Raw genomic sequence first — 20,332 nt, forward strand, 5'->3', positions numbered from 1 at the left:
GGGGTTTTTGTTGTAACAGACAAAACCAACTTACATGGTTATGCTACTTCGTTCAGGCTGAACGAAAGCATAACAAGTGGAGAAAGATGTAAATGTTTATAAGTGCGGTTGTAAGATTTAGAAGACTTTCCAAGAGAATTTTAGTTTTATTTAATTCTTTGGTTCCTCTTCTATTGAGCCTACGATCTCGTCACTTGGGTAAAAAAATGTTTTTTGTCATAGAAGTTATTTTTAAAATAACTTCTGGGGAGAATATCCCAAACAAAAACAAGGGAACTGATGAGGATTGGTGGCTCTTTCCGAAACCTAGGTATTCCCTGCCTTACCCCCTGGTAAACATTACCACCGTTCTCCACTAATAAACAAACGTTGTTTTTATAAAAATAACAATAAAGGGATAAAGCCAGACCATTTTGCAACAACAAAATACTACGGTATCCCGAACAAACTAGTCACACTGTTCTATTAATAAACAAGGCACGGTCGACGAAGGGGTTTTTGTTGTAACAGACAAAACCAACTTACATGGTTATGCTACTTCGTTCAGGCTGAACGAAAGCATAACAAGTGGAGAAAGATGTAAATGTTTATAAGTGCGGTTGTAAGATTTAGAAGACTTTCCAAGAGAATTTTAGTTTTATTTAATTCTTTGGTTCCTCTTCTATTGAGCTTACGATCTCGTCACTTGGGTAAAAAAATGTTTTTTGTCATAGAAGTTATTTTTAAAATAACTTCTGGGGAGAATATCCCAGACAAAAACAAGGGAACTGATGAGGATTGGTGGCTCTTTCCGAAACCTAGGTATTCCCTGCCCTACCCCCTGGTAAACATTACCATCGTTCTCCACTAATAAACAAACGTTATTTTTATAAAAACAACAATAAAGGGATAAAGTCAGACCATTTTGCAACAACAAAATACTACGGTATCCCGAACAAACAAGCCACACTGTTCTATTAATAGACAAGGCACGGTCGACGAAGGGGTTTTTGTTGTAACAGACAAAACCAACTTACATGGTTATGCTACTTCATTCAGGCTGAACGAAAGCATAACAAGTGGAGAAAGATGTAAATGTTTATAAGTGCGGTTGTAAGATTTAAAAGACTTTCCAAGAGAATTTTAGTTTTATTTAATTCTTTGGTTCCTCTTCTATTGAGCTTACGATCTCGTCACTTGGGTAAAAAAAATGTTTTTTGTCATAGAAGTTATTTTTAAAATAACTTCTGGGGAGAATATCCCAGACAAAAACAAGGGAACTGATGAGGATTGGTGGCTCTTTCCGAAACCTAGGTATTCCCTGCCTTACCCCCTGGTAAACATTACCATCGTTCTCCACTAATTAACAAACGTTGTTTTTATAAAAACAACAATAAAGGGATAAAGCCAGACCATTTACTACGGTATCCCGAACAAACAAGCCACACTGTTCTATTAAAAATAATTTTAAATCCAATCCTAAATCTTTTTATGATTTTGTTAATCTAAAACGAAAAGTTTCCTCAAGGCCCTCAGTATTGAAATATAACAATAAAGAATTTGTCACAGGCACAGATATTGCTGAATGTTTCGCAGATTTTTTTTTGCCACAACCTATTCCAGTACATCTTGCCAAATTAAAGATTCGTATCCTTATAAGTTATCACAGGCTGATCAAATTTGAATGCCTTTTCTACAACGTCAGGATGTGTCCAATAGTCTGCGTAGTTTAAAATCTATTAAATGTCCAGGACCGGATGGCATACCTAATACAATTCTTAAATATTGTTCAGAAACATTAGCACTTCCGTTAACTATATTGTTTAATTATTCACTTAAATTTGGTCACTTTCCTACTTTCTGAAAAAAATCTTATATTATACCTTTACATAAGTCTGGTAGTCTTACTAATGTGTCAAATTATAGAGAAATTGCAAAATTAAGTGCCATACCAAAATTGTTCGAAAAATTAGTTACTGCAGTAATTTTACAGAAAATTCAATCTATATTGAATCAGCATGGTTTTCGTAGTGGTCTTTCAACTACAACAAATCTTATACAATTTACGTCAACAGTAATAAAAGGATTTGTTCAGCGTAAACAAACTGATACAATTTATACTGATTTTAGTAAAGCTTTTGATAGGGTTAACCATGAACTCCTAATATATAAATTAAATTATATGGGTTTCAACACAAGCATAGCCAAAAGGATATCATCTTACTTAAAAGATAGAACACAACTGGTTTTGTTTGAAGGGTATCTATCCAAAACGATTAACGTTCCATCGGGTGTTCCGCAAGGAAGTCACCTTGGACCGGCCCTCTTTCTTTTATTTATCAACGATTTACCTAATTCAATAAATTACTCGAAATTGTTAATGTACGCAGATGATGTTAAATTATTCATTTCCCATAATTGTGATAAACGAGCTAGTTTACTTCAAAACGATTTAGATAGCCTTTTTAAATGGTGCAGGTTAAATTGTATGGAGTTAAATTTAAGCAAATGTAAGCATATGTGCTTCTCCAGATCTTCTTCTCTGATATTACAATATAATATTGACGGTCATTCATTATCAACTGTAGATTCATTTGTCGATCTAGATTAAATTTTAATAGCCATGTAATAACAATGATAAATAAAGCAAATGGTGTTTTAGGTTTTGTTAAACGGTGGGCCAAAGAATTTTCTGATCCATATATAACAAAACAGTTATTTACGTCTCTTGTTAGACCTATATTGGAATATGGTTCTGTTGTATGGGATCCTCAATATGCAATATACTCAGATAAAATAGAATCCGTGCAAAAACAATTTCTGCTATTTGCCTTACGAGGTTTACATTGGAATAGTGATTTTGTTTTGCCTTCTTATGCTAGCAGGCTAAAATTAGATTGCCTACACTTAAAAGCAGACGTATTATGTTGAACTCTATGTTTGTACTAAAAATATTAAATGGTAATATACCTTCAGATTTCCTAATCTCATCTATTAGAATTAATGTTCCGTTTAGATCTAGTAGATACTACCAATTATTATATACTGATTTTCACCGCACGAATTATTCAATGGGCGAACCTCTTAGTAAAATGTGTGTTGACTTTAATTCTGTGTATTGTAATGTAGATTTTGGCATGAGTTTAGAAGTTAATGAATCAAGAATAATTTTATTTTTAAATAATTAACATACATGTTTTATTATTTGACAAACAAGCTGATGAATTAGATTCTGTAGCTGGTTTTCAATTTCCTACTGAATTCCCATATGATGCGGATCATGATGTGTACGCGATCCCTCCGTAAAGGGAGGTCGCCCCCTCGGTCGGCAGGGGTGGTAATGTGAGGCGTGGGAACGTTAAAAACGTTATTGGACCACCTTTCATAGGTCATGTTTTGACTGTTTCCCGAATGGTTTGTTTGATGGGTATTCCCATAAACTTTTATACGATACCCATATTGTATCTTTCGTTAGAACCAGATATAATTTTGTTTTCATATCCGAATATTTTGAGCAGACAACCGAATAAAACATATTGCCATAATAAGGTTAAATATATCTACATGTCATTTTATTTCAACCACCAACTACCCCAATGTCGGCAGCACTTGGGGAGCTAAAAAGGAAACCTTGTTAACCTCCTACAACACGATAGGCCGATATGTAGTAAACTATGCTGCTCCTGTCCTGGCAGAACGCCGCCCTTAGAACCGCAACATGATGCCTTCTTATGACCTCTCGATCATCTGCAGGAGGAGACGAAGATTTAGAGACAGCATAATAAAATACTTGTGATATAAACACAGTCATCCTAATAAAATTCTGGTTGGTAGATAACTTCCGCCTAGGAGAGTGCCTCTAGATCAACAGACTTATCAAGCAGTATATTCTGCAGGTGCAGTGGGTAAATGAAGCTCAACAATCTGTATATACAAAGAAGCATTCCGTAAATGTGCAGTTTCTCCAAAAAAAATAAAGAGACGGGTGGATGTAGATTCAAAATAGTGCCGACGAAAATATGGTAAGGTGGTTCCGAGGTGGAAGTGAACCTTCGGGTGAAATGAGTAAAATTTATTGCTAGATGGTACAGTCCCAAACCCTGTATACGACAAATGTGACTATATGGACAGATTTGTGAGTTATTTTTCCATTCCTATCTACATGTCATTATTTTTGTATTAATAATTATTTTGGCTTAACTCTAGTTTAGTAAAAACTCTTCAATTTTTTTTAAAAATTTTCCAGTGGTAGGTATTTTTACCCTGATCCCGGGACCCTAGATTTTTGACCCCAAAGCCCGGGTTCAAGACCCTGACTAGACCCGGATCCAGTTAACCGATATAGACAATATAGGTATCGTTGGAAACCTTATGAAAATACCCATCCAACAAGTGGGCACATGGTTATAGTCAAATTATCGAATTTTTGGACCCGGATTTTTTATAAAACCCCCAAAAGGTCCAAAAAGGTCCCATTATGGGGTTCAACAAAATTGATGCCAAATTAAAGCTAGCACTCTTACCTTTCCAAAATGCTACAGTTTGTGCTAATACCTTTACTGTGTCCAGAGATATGGGTCTTTCCATCCGCATAACCCGATTCTAACCAGTTCATTAAAATTATGTTTTAAATAAAAAAGGTTTATTTCGCGTAGCCGTTGTTGGATGGGTATTTTCATAAGCTTTCCAACGATATCTATATTGTCTCTATCGGGTAATAGGGTCCCTGTCCAGGCCGGGGTCCCGGGTCCGTCCCCAAGAAAAAATAGTTTCCCGGAATCAGGGTAAAAATACCTACCTCTGGAAAAAATTTCGAAAAAATCAAAGAGTTTTTACTGAACTAGAGTTTTTCCATTATTTTATTATCATTGTTATTATTACATTATTAGTATTAGAACTAGAGACGTATTGCATATTACTTTTTAGAAAAATTCTAATCGTAAGCTATATTCATACCTGTTTATGTATGTACCCATTCATATACACACTTCTGCACTTTGAATACTGTATTCAGTATCACAGTCCCACCGCAAGCAGGTAGAATCTAAAAAGTAACGACATCTGAATGAGAAAAACTATGCGAATACAAACCGAAACCCCTTTTGTTTTAAGATTTAATTTCATGTACATATTTAGTGGATTATTTTATTTAGTGGATTGTCGTTTACCAACTCAGCGATACGTACTCTTTGTAAAGGCGTATTTAGATTCCAGAAGAGAGAACAGCTAAAGCATGGTGTTCACTACTACCCAAACTTTCAATTTAATGGTTCGATTTACTTTACTCTATTAATATTATTTAATCACAAAATCACATTAATCACTTTGTGGGTATTAGTGTTTTCTCCAGTATTTGGACACTATCATAATTTTCTTCAGAATTTGAATTATTCACTTTTAGTAATGCAACCAAGTACGTTGTTTTAACATATATTAATATCGACGGCAATACAATGATTGTTTAAAATAAATGTATAAAGCGTGATTGTTTGTGTATTATTTCGGAATGTTTTCACATATGTTGGGTTACGCGAATAACAACAAGCGTAACATAAACATGTACTTTAAACGTGCAATCACAATATTTTGAAACAAATGGAATGGAACAAATTGTAACGTGAAAACAGTTTGTGATACACACTCATGAACCAATTATAAGGTCGACAAGTAAGGGCGAGAATACATAAACAATTTTTGGACTGGCTTAAGCCATCGGCTGGTTTTTTCGTAGAGGAACAAAGGATTTGTCAAAGATTTACTATTTAATCGCGCCATGACAGGTAAAGAGTGTACCAATTAGATCACAATTGTGATATTTGGCGCCATTCGACGTGTCACTGTTTGACATTTGACAAGTGTTATTGTTTGCAAGTAGAAGATACGAAGATAAAAAATAGAGCGCTTCACGAATGAACAACGTATTATTTTTGTGAAATTGTTTAACCAAAATGGTGAAAGTTTTCCCTCTACAGTTCGAAAATTGCAACAACACACCTTTGACGAGTTCGAACAATTTAGCACCAAGTCTAGCAAATTTGCGTCTCCAAATCCATTATGCAGAGAATTTCGACGAAAGGTTTGCATCTTCATGCATACAAAGTTTAATTGACTCAGGAACTAAAGATATAAATAAAATTGGAGTACCAAGATTAAAATGCTGAATTTGCCGACTAATTCATCTTCAGTGTCGAAACCTATTTTCATCTTGATGGCTTTGTCAATAGGCAGAATTGTCGCATTTAGAGTGAGGAAAATCCTCGAGTGAATTACGAGAAGAAAATGCATCCTCAACTTATAACTGTGTGTGTGTGTTTTTTTTTTTTTTTTTTTTGGCTGGAGGAATCATTAGACCTTTTTACGAAAATGAGGCAAGTCAAGCGCAAACAGTCATTGGTGCTAGGTATCGTGAAATGATAAACAGTTGTTTCTCGTCTAAAATTGAAGAAATTAATGGGAGGGCAAGACGGCGCCACATTTCATACAGTCATAAAAACAATTCATTTACTCAATTAATCATTTCGCTGTCGTGTTAGTGTCCGCCTAGATCGCACAATTTAACACAATTAGATATTTTCTTTGAGTTTCTTTTTTCGATGGCTTATGCGAAAAAAATGGCTTATGGTAATTGGCACTGCATTAATGAAATACCGCAGCATTCATGCAAAATGGTCATTGAAAATTTCATTAAAAGATCGAGTGTGTGCTAGCAAAGCTGCAGCGGTCATTTACACAATATCTTCTTCAATACATAACCTCACTCTGTCTGCTTTACCATATAATGTTTCAAATTTTTTTTTTTAAATATATGTGTTTGATTTAAAATTGCATTCTAGTTGGGACACCGTGTAGAAGAAAAGGTTATATTACACAAATAATAGTTGTGTTCCAGAACCTACAAATTAGTACTAATTAGTACTAATTCTGCTACAACGCGTTCCCGTACTGCAAAAACTAGCAAAACTTGCAGCTCTCTCGAGAAAAAAATGGCGCTGAGTGGTGCACATTTCTGCTTGTTTTAGCTACATGAATTTGGCCGAGCAGAAATGTGCAAATTGTGAATTTGACATTTAATTGGCAGGGCTAACAAGGTTGAAAAATGTATTGATACATTTCAATGTTCCCGCGTCATAACAAAAATAAAGAAATGATCAACTTAAAAACTAATATTTGTATTACAAAAAAAAAAAAAGGAAAATATGGAGCACTTTTGGATGATTCCAGTAGTGAAAAGGACTGGCTGAATGATGAATCAGATTATTAATTATTATTATAGATTATTAATTTTAACGTATCGTCTTCAATACTAATTTTTTTAAATTTTGGCGTCCGTTTCAGTAAGGTTTCACCAGTCCGATTTGGACTGTTTACTCTTGGAATTTTGAATTTTGACATTTTATCGCATTTCTGCTAATTTTCCGTTCCCTTATTTTTTGAGCACACCTAATTGAGAATGATATTTCGAACTGTTCTCTCTTCTGCTAGTTTTACTACTAAAAAAGTACTGGAACACAACTAATATATTTGATTAGTTACAATTATCTCCTTTATCGAATGTGCGATAGCTTAAGGTTATTAAAGAATTGAACAAAAATAAATCTTGGTTCCATGTGAGGATTGTATGATATGGTAATGACAACATTTTTAAGTTACATTATTTAATGCCGACATTAGGGACAGAAAAAAAGAGATTTGCCAGTAGTCGGCAGGAGGAGAAAGTATTAAAAAATAATCCAAAAACTACTGAAATATAAAATAGTTTTGAGTCGGCAGTTGCTTTTATTTGTGCTTTTTGACCAACTTTTCTAAATTAAAGTTGTGTTCCAGAACCTACAAATTAGTACTAATTCTGCTACAACGCGTTCCCGTACTACAAAAACTAGCAAAACTTTCAGCTCTCTCGAGAAGAAAATGGCGCTGAGTGATGCACATTTCTGCTTGTTTTAGCTACATGAATTTGGCCGAGCAGAAATGTGCAAATTGTAAATTTGACATTTAATTGGTAGGGCCAAGGTAGATCTAACAGGTAACCGCATCGGCGAATTCCTACAACAAAGCAACTTTTGTGGTACCCTCAAATGTCAAAATTGACATCTAAGGCGAAAAACATCGATTCGCCATGACATTTAAAGGTTGCGGCAAATTTGTTTCAACCAATTAGAAACGAGGTGTTTGTTTACATTTTAATTTGTGTGCCTTTTGTCATTAACGATTTATATTCAATAGAAAGTATAGAAAAAATGGTTTTAAAGAAAAAAAAAAAAAAAACGTAGCACCAATATCGTTCTATGCAAAATCAGGGTACCAACACTCCAAAGCATATGGCCATACATTCACCACATATTCAATAGCAGCAACAGCAGGATATGAATATCAAAATCTCAATAATTTGGTCAATAGCCAACAACATAATATCCAGGAACAGAATCGCAACAAATTGGATCGAATTCATTGGAGTCGAATTCTTGCACTACTCCCCGTGATGTGTTTTGGATTAAAATGGTCCATACAAATCTTAGATGTTGGGGCTAACTTAATTCCTCAAGCTGCACTCCATTCCAACCTCCTTCCTTCATCTTTAGGAACACTAAATATTGTTAAATTTCCATCACAATATTTCTTATTGCAAATCGGGCACTTTTTCATTTTCTTTTAATTTTTTGTACTGGTTTCACTCTAAACATGCTCTTAAATTATTTGAAAAATTATAAAAAGGTACTTTTAGGGAAGAAAACATAAACAAATTTGTTGTTGCATTCATTTAGGGAGAATTCATCATTACAACAATTTGTTTTGATTACCTAGTACATCTACCAAAGACCTAAAACGGTAAAGACTAGACAAAATACATTTTGAGCAAATGGTTTGTGTCTGTACTATCCAAATAACAGCTCATGACAGGACCATGTTAATATAAAAAAACCCATTTATAGAAATATAAGACAAACAAAAATTTGAAAAATCCAAAATTGGGTTTCAAAGTTTTACTCTATAAACTTTCCCAATTAATTGCATATTGCCTAAGCGGTTTTAATCGCTTAACATTGCTAACTATGTTGTTACGATATCATAACAACAGAGGTATTTTCACAGGGTTGCCATATCTTGACTCTGTCTTGTCCCGTCTTTACACTTCTATGTCTTTGCATCTACCTTGGGTAGGGCTAACAACGTTGAAAAATGTATTGATACATTTCAATGTTCGCGCGTCACAACAAATGTAAAGTAAAAAGATAAACTTAACAAGTTAAAAAGCAGTAAGTTCGGCCGGGCCGAACTTTTAGTACCCTCCACCATTTGCAACGAATTTGGAAATTTTCAAAAAATAAAATCCTTAAAAAATTCTGTTAAAATTTTAAAAATACCGAATATAGCCGTTATATTGGGGTCTATACGACGTGGACATACATATGCATTGTTTGTCATAAGCCATTACCATATTCAAATTCGAAACCGGGCCCCCACCGACAATTTTCTGTAGTTCCCATAACGAACTTCAAATACCAAATTTTAATCAATTCCGGTTAATAATGTCGCTAAAATCATCAAAATACCGAACATAGCGAGGTGCCGTTATATGGGGGCTATACGAAGACGTGGACCTGCACAGACAATTTTCAGTCTTAGGGTGTAGTATCCATTTGGAACTTCAAATACCAAATTTGAAACAATTCCAGTGAATAATGTCGCTAAAATCATCAAAATGCCGAATATAGGGAGGTACCGTTATATTGGGGCTATACGAAGACGTGGACCTGCAAAGACAATTTTCTGTCTTAGGGTGTAGTATCCATTTGGAACTTCAAATACCAGATTTGAAACAATTCCCGTGAATAATGTCGCTAAAATCATCAAAATACCGAATATCGGGAGGTACCGTTGTATGGGGGCTATTCGAAGACGTGGATCTGAACAGATAATTTTCTGGCATAAGCTGTAGTATCCATTTCGAACTTCAAATACCAAATTTGAAATATAGGGAAGTACCGTTATATGGGGGCTATATGCAAACGTGGACCTACATGGCCCATTTACGAACTTAAACTGCCTACTGGAAAAATAAACACGTGTGCAAAATTTTAGCCTTCTATCTCAATTCGTTATTACAACAGACAGACAGACGTACATGGCTATAATTTTACGCGGATCAAGAATATATAGAATATAGAATATATATATTTGTTGGGTCTGACAAGAGTATTTCGAGGAGTTATAAACGGAATGACAAAGTTTATATACCCTCCATAGTATGGTGGAGGGTATAATATGAAGTCTGGTTGATTTACAAAGGAAACGATGTAGTGAGTGGTTTATTCAAAGAGACAAGGATCTAAACAGGGTGACTTAAACAGCTTATCCAATTCAGGAACCAATGTTGGACAAATGACAAATATATATATATATATATATGTATATATATATATATATATATATATACATATATATATATATATATATATATATATATATATATATATATACATATATATATATATATATACCTCCGTATAGGTATTTCCTTCCTTAAGTATAGCTTTGTCTCTGTACGGACGTGTTTCTAATTTCGATCTGAGAAAAATATCACATTTATCGACTGCCACTGCAAAAAATATCATAAAACTTAAACAGTTTAACTATCGTAAATGTGCCAACATTGAGTGTATTTGATTTTTCGCATAATCTGACATTATCTAGATGTTTCAATTGATATATATATATATATATATATATATATATATATATATATATATATATATATATATATATATATATATATATATATATATATATATATATATTCGATCTGAGAAAAATATCACATTTATCGACTGCCACTGCAAAAAATATCATAAAACTTAAACAGTTTAACTATCGTAAATGTGCCAACATTGAGTGTATTTGATTTTTCGCATAATCTGACATTATCTAGATGTTTCAATTGATATATACATATATATATATATATATATATATATATATATATATATATATATATATATATATATATATATATATATATATATATATATATATATATATATATATATATATATATATATATATATATATATATATATATATATATATATATATATATATATATATATATATATATATATATATATAAACTCAGCGTCAAGACAAAAACTCCCCAGAGTAAAAAGAAAGAAAACAGCTAAGAATAAAACACAAGAATAATTAGTAATAATTCTAGAGTAAATTCATGTTTTATTGGTGGTTCTTTCTTTCTTTTCTTATTGAACGACAAATTACCTTTAGTAAATGGGGTGGCGACAGAGGCCGTGTGCTTACGCTTTCGTTTCTCAAAGACAAGTGAACGCAGAGGTTCTAAGTGATCGCAGAGGATTCCTTGTCTATTTCTAATACATATGCAAATACTGACAAGTGAACGCAGAGGTTCTGAGTGACCGCTGAGGGTCCCATGTCTGTATATTATTACAACTACAACTACTTCCAATGAGAGCAAGGTGAGCCTACCGCCAACAACCAATACCCAGCGGCCATCAGCTTACTACGGTATCCGCCAAGGGAATTGTAGAGGAGATGCCAGTGTGCCAATCAGCATCCGTGATTGACGAGTATTGGAAAGTTGTGGTGGAACGTATCGAACTTATACATTCCGCCCCTTGCTAGAACTAAGAGTCTAGCAATCTATATCAATTTATTATGAGTTAGGAAAGAAGGTAAATTCAGATTCCTAAGTGAGCTATAGTTGCAGATTTTCAAATTATTAAAGCGATATGACGAATTATAAATAGATGTGATTTACTATTTCATGTTTAGCGCAAGTGACTATTTCAACAAAAATTGGATTTTAAAAGATACAATGGTTTTCTTGATTGGTCGATTTCAAAACTGTGTGCCAAATTATGTAACATTTGCTGGAGGTACTGAACCGGCGAGAATATACCCGAAAATAGACTTTTGGGCTAGCAACGAATCTAAAACAATTTTGGGCGGTTCAGCTTTAATAATCTTAGGGTATAGGTCAGCGCCAAGTAGCAAATCAATTGGGCTGTCATCGAAAGAATCCGCTAATTCAAGATCAGGAATTTAAATTACAAGTATATGGTGACAAGAACAACTTTCCTTTGACCTTAGGCAAGATTAACGCTTTTGTTTCCATAATTCTAGATGCGTTTCTAGGGGAAGACAACTTAAGAGAACAGACATCTCTCGGCGATGCAGATTTAGATTTGCTTGTCAAAGAACAAGTTGAAATACCAAGTGCATTTTTAAGTTTATCACTTTTAATTGATGTCTTAGAAGAAGGGTCTACAATTGCGCGAGTTGTGTACGATTTACCGTTATGAACTATGTTGACTACTGCAGTTCCCAAAAGCACATTATCTTCAATGGTGTTGGGAGACTGGCTTTTACAAGCAGAGGGTGGGTGCGTTTTAGAAGGCTTAGGTCCTCGACTTTTGACGTTCGTAAAAGTAGGAGGGGGGTTTGTACCTCGACTTTTGACTTTAGTAAAAGCCGGAGGTATTTTTTTAGAATCCGAAATGATATTTTGAGCAGACTTGCAGAACATCGAAGATTTTCGACTTTTAATATTGTTGGAAACCAGAGATGGTTTTGAGCATAATGCTGCAACAACTCTACTAGTTTGTGGCCGGTGGAGAAGGCTGTGGTGCCTTTGTTTGCAAGATTTGCAACTATTGGTACTGCGACAATGTTTAACTACATGGCCTCGCGAAAGACAATTTATACAACACTTATTCTTTTTCACAATCAAGAATTTGTCCTCAAACGAAAGTTTTATAAACTGGGGGCAGAGTCGGAGAACATGACTCTGGTTAGGACAAATGGTGCAATAAGTACTTGACAGTAAATTAGTAGACTGAGATGAAGGAACAGATTTTGGCCTATGTACCAATGACTTTTTAATAATGGAACTAGATGTACGAACATGCTTGGGTGCCAACGATCTAGTGGAGGAGCAATGAGGTGAAACATTCTGTGATGATAAGGATTTCTTTGCAGGTCTGGGAAGAGTAACATTCTGGGATAAAAATGATTTATTCGAGGAAATAGGAGAAGTGACTATTTTTGACTTTTCTGTGGGCGGACTTTTGTGTATATTCTGAAGCATCTAAGTCTGGCCAAGAAGGCAACAACGACTTATTTTTGATGCTTTGCTCCCACAGAGTTAAAGTTATTTTTGGCAAGCACTGCAAACACATATACAAAATAATGGGATCCCACTGAACCGTGGCGACGTCATAGACGGCCATTGCAGCGAGACAACTATTTATTCCACTTTGAATATTTTTCAAACCTTGACTAGTTTCTCTATCTATGGAAGGAATATCAAACAAGTTTTTGATATGGCTATTTACTATGATGCGTTTATTGTCGAAAGCCTCCATTAAAGCTTTCCATGCCAATGGGAAGCTACTATTGGTGAGTGGAAATCTCGAAACTATGGTTCTGGCATCACCAGTAGTCTTCCTCAAAAGATAGGAGAGACGCTCTATGTTTGAAAGACGTTCATTTTTTACAAAGAGTATGGTGAACAAATCACGAAATGTGGGCCAAGCGACAAAATCACCAGCAAAAACTTTGATATCTAGAGGTGGCAACATGTAACATTGATTATGGAAGGAGGGATTGGAGCAACTATTATTAGGAGAAGATTTGGAAAAAACATCAACGGGTGGAGAAACAGACTGCACAGGAACCGAAAAGTTAGGTTCGCTCGAAAGCAAGCCTGATGGTGGTGTAACACTATCACTATTAGGAGGAGGAGCTATAGCAGAACAATTCTCATAGACGGGTGATTTGAGACGAGCCAGATGCCGCTTAATTGTGGTCAAATACCAGTGGTATGCGATAAATGAATTATTATATTTATCCTCAACGCCATTCAAATTATCAACCTGTGCAGTATCAGATGCCGTGAGGTAGTTTTTGCACTCAGTGTAAGTGCTCAAGACCTTATCCCAAAATTCTTGAATTTCCAAAATTCGAATTTCAAGATTACATACAGTAAATTGAGATTCTTTTATCTGTTCGAAGAATTCAACAGATTTGAGAAGAGTGTTAGAAGCTCTAACAAAGCGAGTGACTGGCGTTATCGACATCATGTAACTAGTTTATTTTTAACAAAAACAATGAGAAATTTCCACAAATAAAAACCTCCAAATACGTCAATATGTTATAAATATTGTTAAATAATGTTAGAAAAATTGCAACAACAATAAATGCGCGTTAGTGACGACGACAAAATAACCAACCGACAGATGGATGCACTGTTATTACAAGTGTGTTGTTATTGCTAATTAGAAACAAACAATTCTCGTTAAAGGGCTCAACCTTTGAAACGTGAAGTGGGATAACAACAGCGAACGTTTGGTTGGTGAGAAATTGAACAACAAATAAACCAAACGACCAAATATAAAAGAATGTGACTGTATGCTGTGGTGATGTACCAACTATGGCGGGACACTTTCTATTCTCACAAAGGGTTCAACATTTGAAATGAGAACAAGTTGAAATACCAAGTGCATTTTTAAGTTTATCACTTTTAATTGATGTCTTAGAAGAAGGGTCTACAATTGCGCGAGTTGTGTACGATTTACCGTTATGAACTATGTTGACTACTGCAGTTCCCAAAAGCACATTATCTTCAATGGTGTTGGGAGACTGGCTTTTACAAGCAGAGGGTGGATGCGTTTTAGAAGGCTTAGGTCCTCGACTTTTGACATTCGTAAAAGTAGGAGGGGGGTTTGTACCTCGACTTTTGGCTTTAGTAAAAGCCGGAGGTATTTTTTTAGAATCCGAAATGATATTTTGAGCAGACTTGCAGAACATCGAAGATTTTCGACTTTTAATATTGTTGGAAACCAGAAATGGTTTTGAGCATAATGCTGCAACAACTCTACTAGTTTGTGGCCGGTGGAGAAGGCTGTGGTGCCTTTGTTTGCAAGATTTGCAACTATTGGTACTGCGACAATGTTTAACTACATGGCCTCGCGAAAGACAATTTATACAACACTTATTATTTTTCACAATCAAGAATTTGTCCTCAAACGAAAGTTTTATAAACTGGGGGCAGAGTCGGAGAACATGACTCTGGTTAGGACAAATGGTGCAATAAGTACTTGACAGTAAATTAGTAGACTGAGATGAAGGAACAGATTTTGGCCTATGTACCAATGACTTTTTAATAATGGAACTAGATGTACGAACATGCTTGGGTGCCAACGATCTAGTGGAGGAGCAATGAGGTGAAACATTCTGTGATGATAAGGATTTCTTTGCAGGTCTGGGAAGAGTAACATTCTGGGATAAAAATGATTTATTCGAGGAAATAGGAGAAGTGACTATTTTTGACTTTTCTGTGGGCGGACTTTTGTGTATATTCTGAAGCATCTAAGTCTGGCCAAGAAGGCAACAACGACTTATTTTTGATGCTTTGCTCCCACAGAGTTAAAGTTATTTTTGGCAAGCACTGCAAACACATATACACAATAATCGGATCCCACTGAACCGTGGCGACGTCATAGACGGCCATTGCAGCGAGACAACTATTTATTCCACTTTGAATATTTTTCAAACCTTGACTAGTTTCTCTATCTATGGAAGGAATATCAAACAAGTTTTTGATATGGCTATTTACTATGATGCGTTTATTGTCGAAAGCCTCCATCAAAGCTTTCCATGCCAATGGGAAGCTACTATTGGTGAGTGGAAATCTCGAAACTATGGTTCTGGCATCACCAGTAGTCTTCTGCAAAAGATAGGAGAGACGCTCTATGTTTGAAAGACGTTCATTTTTTACAAAGAGTATGGTGAACAAATCACGAAATGTGGGCCAAGCGACAAAATCACCAGCAAAAACTTTGATATCTAGAGGTGGCAACATGTAACATTGATTATGGAAGGAGGGATTGGAGCAACTATTATTAGGAGAAGATTTGGAAAAAACATCAACGGGTGGAGAAACAGACTGCACAGGAACCGAAAAGTTAGGTTCGCTCGAAAGCAAGCCTGATGGTGGTGTAACACTATCACTATTAGGAGGAGGAGCTATAGCAGAACAATTCTCATAGACGGGTGATTTGAGACGAGCCAGATGCCGCTTAATTGTGGTCAAATACCAGTGGTATGCGATAAATGAATTATTATATTTATCCTCAACGCCATTCAAATTATCAACCTGTGCAGTATCGGATGCCGTGAGGTAGTTTTTGCACTCAGTGTAAGTGCTCAAGACCTTATCCCAAAATTCTTGAATTTCCAAAATTCGAATTTCAAGATTACATACAGTAAATTGAGATTCTTTTATCTGTTCGAAGAATTCAACAGATTTGAGAAGAGTGTTAGAAGCTCTAACAAAGCGAGTAACTGGCGTTATCGACATTATGTAACTAGTTTATTTTTAACAAAAACAATGAGAAATTTCCACAAACAAAAACCTCCAAATACGTCAATATGTTATAAATATTGTTAAATAATGTTAGAAAAATTGCAACAACAATAAATGCGCGTTAGTGACGACGACAAAATAACCAACCGACAGATGGATGCACTGTTATTACAAGTGTGTTGTTATTGCTAATTAGAAACAAACAATTCTCGTTAAAGGGCTCAACCTTTGAAACGTGAAGTGGGATAACAACAGCGAACGTTTGGTTGGTGAGAAATTGAACAACAAATAAACCAAACGACCAAATATAAAAGAATGTGACTGTATGCTGTGGTGATGTACCAACTATGGCGGGACACTTTCTGTTCTCACAAAGGGTTCAACATTTGAAATGAGAGTTAGAAATGGAAATAAACGAACAGAGCGGTAATGACAAGAGCACCAAATATTTTTGTATGACCAACGCGACGACGGATGATCAGTACAAGTGAAGCTAATTATTTTCACAACGAGAGAACTAAAGGAAAATGCACTTGATTAACACAAGAAGTGTTAATATAAGTCGACCAACTGACTTGTTCTTAAACGAAAAGCAAATGTATGATCACCGCGATGTTAGATGATCAGTACAACGAGTAAAATTTTTACGCAAAGACGATAGTGGACTGTATTTCATATGTCACACGCGCGTAGAGCAATTGAGATTCGACCAAACCGAAACAATTTAAATATTCACTAAGAAACCGCGGGTAGCTCACTTCAAATGGTAATCTGAATTTACGTACCTTTTTCTTAGTGTTGATTATAGTGTTGAAAGAGAATCCAGCGATTTCTTCATGCAATACAGGGAGCAACGACAAAGGGATGGCTTTTATCCGGTTCGATGCGACCAATGTTTAACTCAGGGGAGTGGGGAGAATGGCTTCGATAGCGTCAAGACAACAAAAACTCCCCAGAGTTATTATGTGATATGATGTGTAGGTGAGAGATGTGGTGCGGGTGATTCGCGCGTGTGGTGTAAAAAGAAAGAAAATAGCTAAGAATAAAATACAAGAATAATTAGTAATAATTCTAGAGTAAATTCATGTTTTATTGGTGGTTCTTTCTTTCTTTTCTTATTGAACGACAAATCACCTTTAGTAATTGGGGTGGCGACAGAGGCCGTGTGCTTACGCTTTCGTTTCTCAAAGACAAGTGAACGCAGAGGTTCTAAGTGATCCCAGAGGATCCCTTGTCTATTTGTAATACATATGGAAATACAGACAAGTGAACGCAGAGGTTCTGAGTGACCGCTGAGGGTCCCATGTCTGTATATTATTACAACTACAACTACTTCCATTGAGAGCAAGGTGAGCCTACCGCCAACAACCAATACCCAGCGGCGATCCGCTCACTACGGTATCCGCCAAGGGAATTGTAGAGGTGTGTGCATCCGTGACGAGTATTGGAAAGTAGTGGTGGAACGTATCGAACTTATATATATATATACATAATATCCAGGAACAGAATCGCAAAAAATTGAATCGAATTCATTGGAGTCGAATTCTTGCACTACTCCCCGTGATGTGTTTTGGATTAAGATGGTCCATACAAATCTTAGATGTTGGGGCTAAATTAATTCCTCAAGCTGCACTCCATTCCAACCTCCTTCCTTCATCTTTAGGGACACTAAATAGTCTTAAATTTCCATCACAATATTTCTTATTGCAAATCCTGCACTTTTTCATTTTCTTTTAATTTTTTTACTGGTTTCACTCTAAACATGCTCTTAAATTATTTGAAATATTATAAAAAGGTACTTTTAGGGAAGAAAACATAAACAAATTAGTTGTTGCATTCATTTAGGGCGAATTCATCATTACAACAATTTGTTTTGACATTTAATGGTGCCGTCAGCTGGGCTGATGCGATTACCTAGTACATCTACCAAAGACCTAAAATGGTAAAGACTAGACAAAATGCATTTTGAGCAAATGGTTTGTGTCTACAATACATAGAGTAACAGCTCATGCCAGAGGCATGTTGATATAAAAACCACAATTACAGAAACCAAAGACAGATAAAAGTTTGAAAAAACAAAAAATGTGGTTTCAAATTTTTATTCCATAGACCTTTCCAAAAATTTGCAATTGTCTTAGCGGTTTAAATCAGTTAACATTGGTAACTATGTTGTTATGATATCGTAACAACAGAGGTATTTTCATAGGGTTGCCATATTTTTACTCTGTCTTGTCCTATCTTTACACTTCTATGTCTTTGCATCTACCTTGGGTAGGGTTAACAACGTTGAAAAATGTATTGATACATTTCAATGTTCGCGCGTCACAACAAATGTAAAGTAAAAAGATAAACTTAAAATCTAAAGAAAAACTAATATTTGTCGTGCAAAAAAAAAACAAAAAGAGAAAATATGGAGCAACTGATGTATTCACTTTCGGATGATTCTAGGAGTGAAGAGGACTGCCTGAATGAGGAATCAGACAAAGAAAACGTATTGGAAAACAGTGCAAAATTAGGTAAATTGAAAAATTAAGCTTAAAATCAAAGATGTTCGCTTTTTACTGCGAACATTTTCTTTTTATTTTTTAAGTTGGCTCTCTTCCCAACTTGTGGCATAAGGTCTTATAGCAGACTTAACATTAACAAACATGTCAGCCTCTCCGGGGTTGGGATTTGAGAAAACTCCACCTCTAAATACTCTTCAACGCATTCTGAAAAAACAAATTCTAAATAAACAGCATTCAAAAATAGTTATGAATTTTAAATTATTTTCAATACTCATTTTTTTAATTTTGGTTTCACCAGTCCGATTTAGACTGTTTTCTTTTGGAATTTTGAATGTTGACATTTTATCGCATTTCTACTAATTTTCTGTTCCCTTATTTTTTGAGCACACCTAAATGAGAATGGCATTTCGTACTGTTCTCTCTTCTGCTACCTTTACTACTAAAAAAGTACTGGAACACAACTTAAGTAGGTATTTTAAATCAGCTATTTCACGATTTAGATAGCGGTGGCATTTTTGAAAAAAATGTTGGCTATCTGAAGGAAAAAGATCAATTAATTTCAAAATTTGGATTAAACAGTGAATTAGTAATATAGCATTGTTTTATACTAATTGAAATAAAAAATATACAAAATAATATTTTTTTACTGAAATACCATATGCCGACTACAGGTAAATAGACATCCCGAGCATTGGAAAATGGTGCCTACTTTTGCCAATTTAATAAAAACTGTTTATGTAGAGTAATGGGGGAAAGGAAACAATAAGAAATAAAACAAACAAATAGAATTAATTTCTTTTCATGCAAAATTTGCTGGTTTATTGAATTGCTTTTGGTGTGTTTTTTCAACAATAAGGTTACCTCTTTTCAAATATGGAGTGTTGGCGACAGTGGCCGTGTTGGGTATTGCTCCAAAGACTAAAGACAAGTGAACGCAGAGGTTCTAGGTGACCGCTGAGGGTCTCATGTCTGTCTACTACTACATATGTAACTACTTCCAATGAGAGCATGTGTAACAAGGTGAGGTTACCGACAACAACCAATGCCCAGCGACGATCCGCTCACTACGGTCTCCGCCAGGGGAGTTGTAGAGGAGATGCCTGTGCGTCAATCAGCATCCGTGATTGATCGAGCAAGGGAAGTTGAGGGGCAAAGTATCTAACTTATACATTGCCGCCCACCTTGATATACATGCATGTGTATCAACTAATTAAAGCTCAAAGTAATTATGTTATATATAAATATGTACAATAAGATTTACAAGGACGTAAGTTCAGTTTATTTGTGAGCATTTTATTCAAATCATTTTAATTCATATAATTAGATATCTATACCGCGGCAATTACAAATTGACGGGCCTGAAATTACCCAACCAAACGAGGTATATTTCGCAAACAACAGACTTAATTATGTAACACGAATAACTAGACGACTGGTCGCCGAATAATAC

At 35.2% G+C, this 20,332-nt stretch overlaps 1 protein-coding gene across 3 annotated transcripts in view; it reads right to left on the bottom strand.

Annotated features, from left to right (window-relative positions):
* LOC101891022 (protein pangolin, isoforms A/H/I/S) overlaps window positions 1-5,300 on the bottom strand; it is a 162,800-nt gene extending 157,500 nt beyond the window's left edge. The window contains exons 1-2 of one of the 3 annotated variants that reach the window (XM_059124912.1): window positions 5,166-5,214; window positions 4,936-5,023 (exon numbers count right to left, since the gene is read on the bottom strand). The gene's annotated coding sequence lies outside the window, so the exon portion shown is untranslated. Of the gene's footprint in view, window positions 1-4,935; window positions 5,024-5,165 lie in introns of all 3 variants that reach the window. The other 2 variants (XM_059124910.1, XM_059124913.1) reach the window with 2 other exon arrangements.
* Between the last annotated feature and the right edge of the window lie 15,032 nt (window positions 5,301-20,332).

This window comes from Musca domestica, unplaced genomic scaffold (assembly GCF_030504385.1).
Source record: "Musca domestica strain aabys unplaced genomic scaffold, Musca_domestica.polishedcontigs.V.1.1 31, whole genome shotgun sequence".
Classification (NCBI taxonomy): domain Eukaryota; kingdom Metazoa; phylum Arthropoda; class Insecta; order Diptera; family Muscidae; genus Musca; species Musca domestica.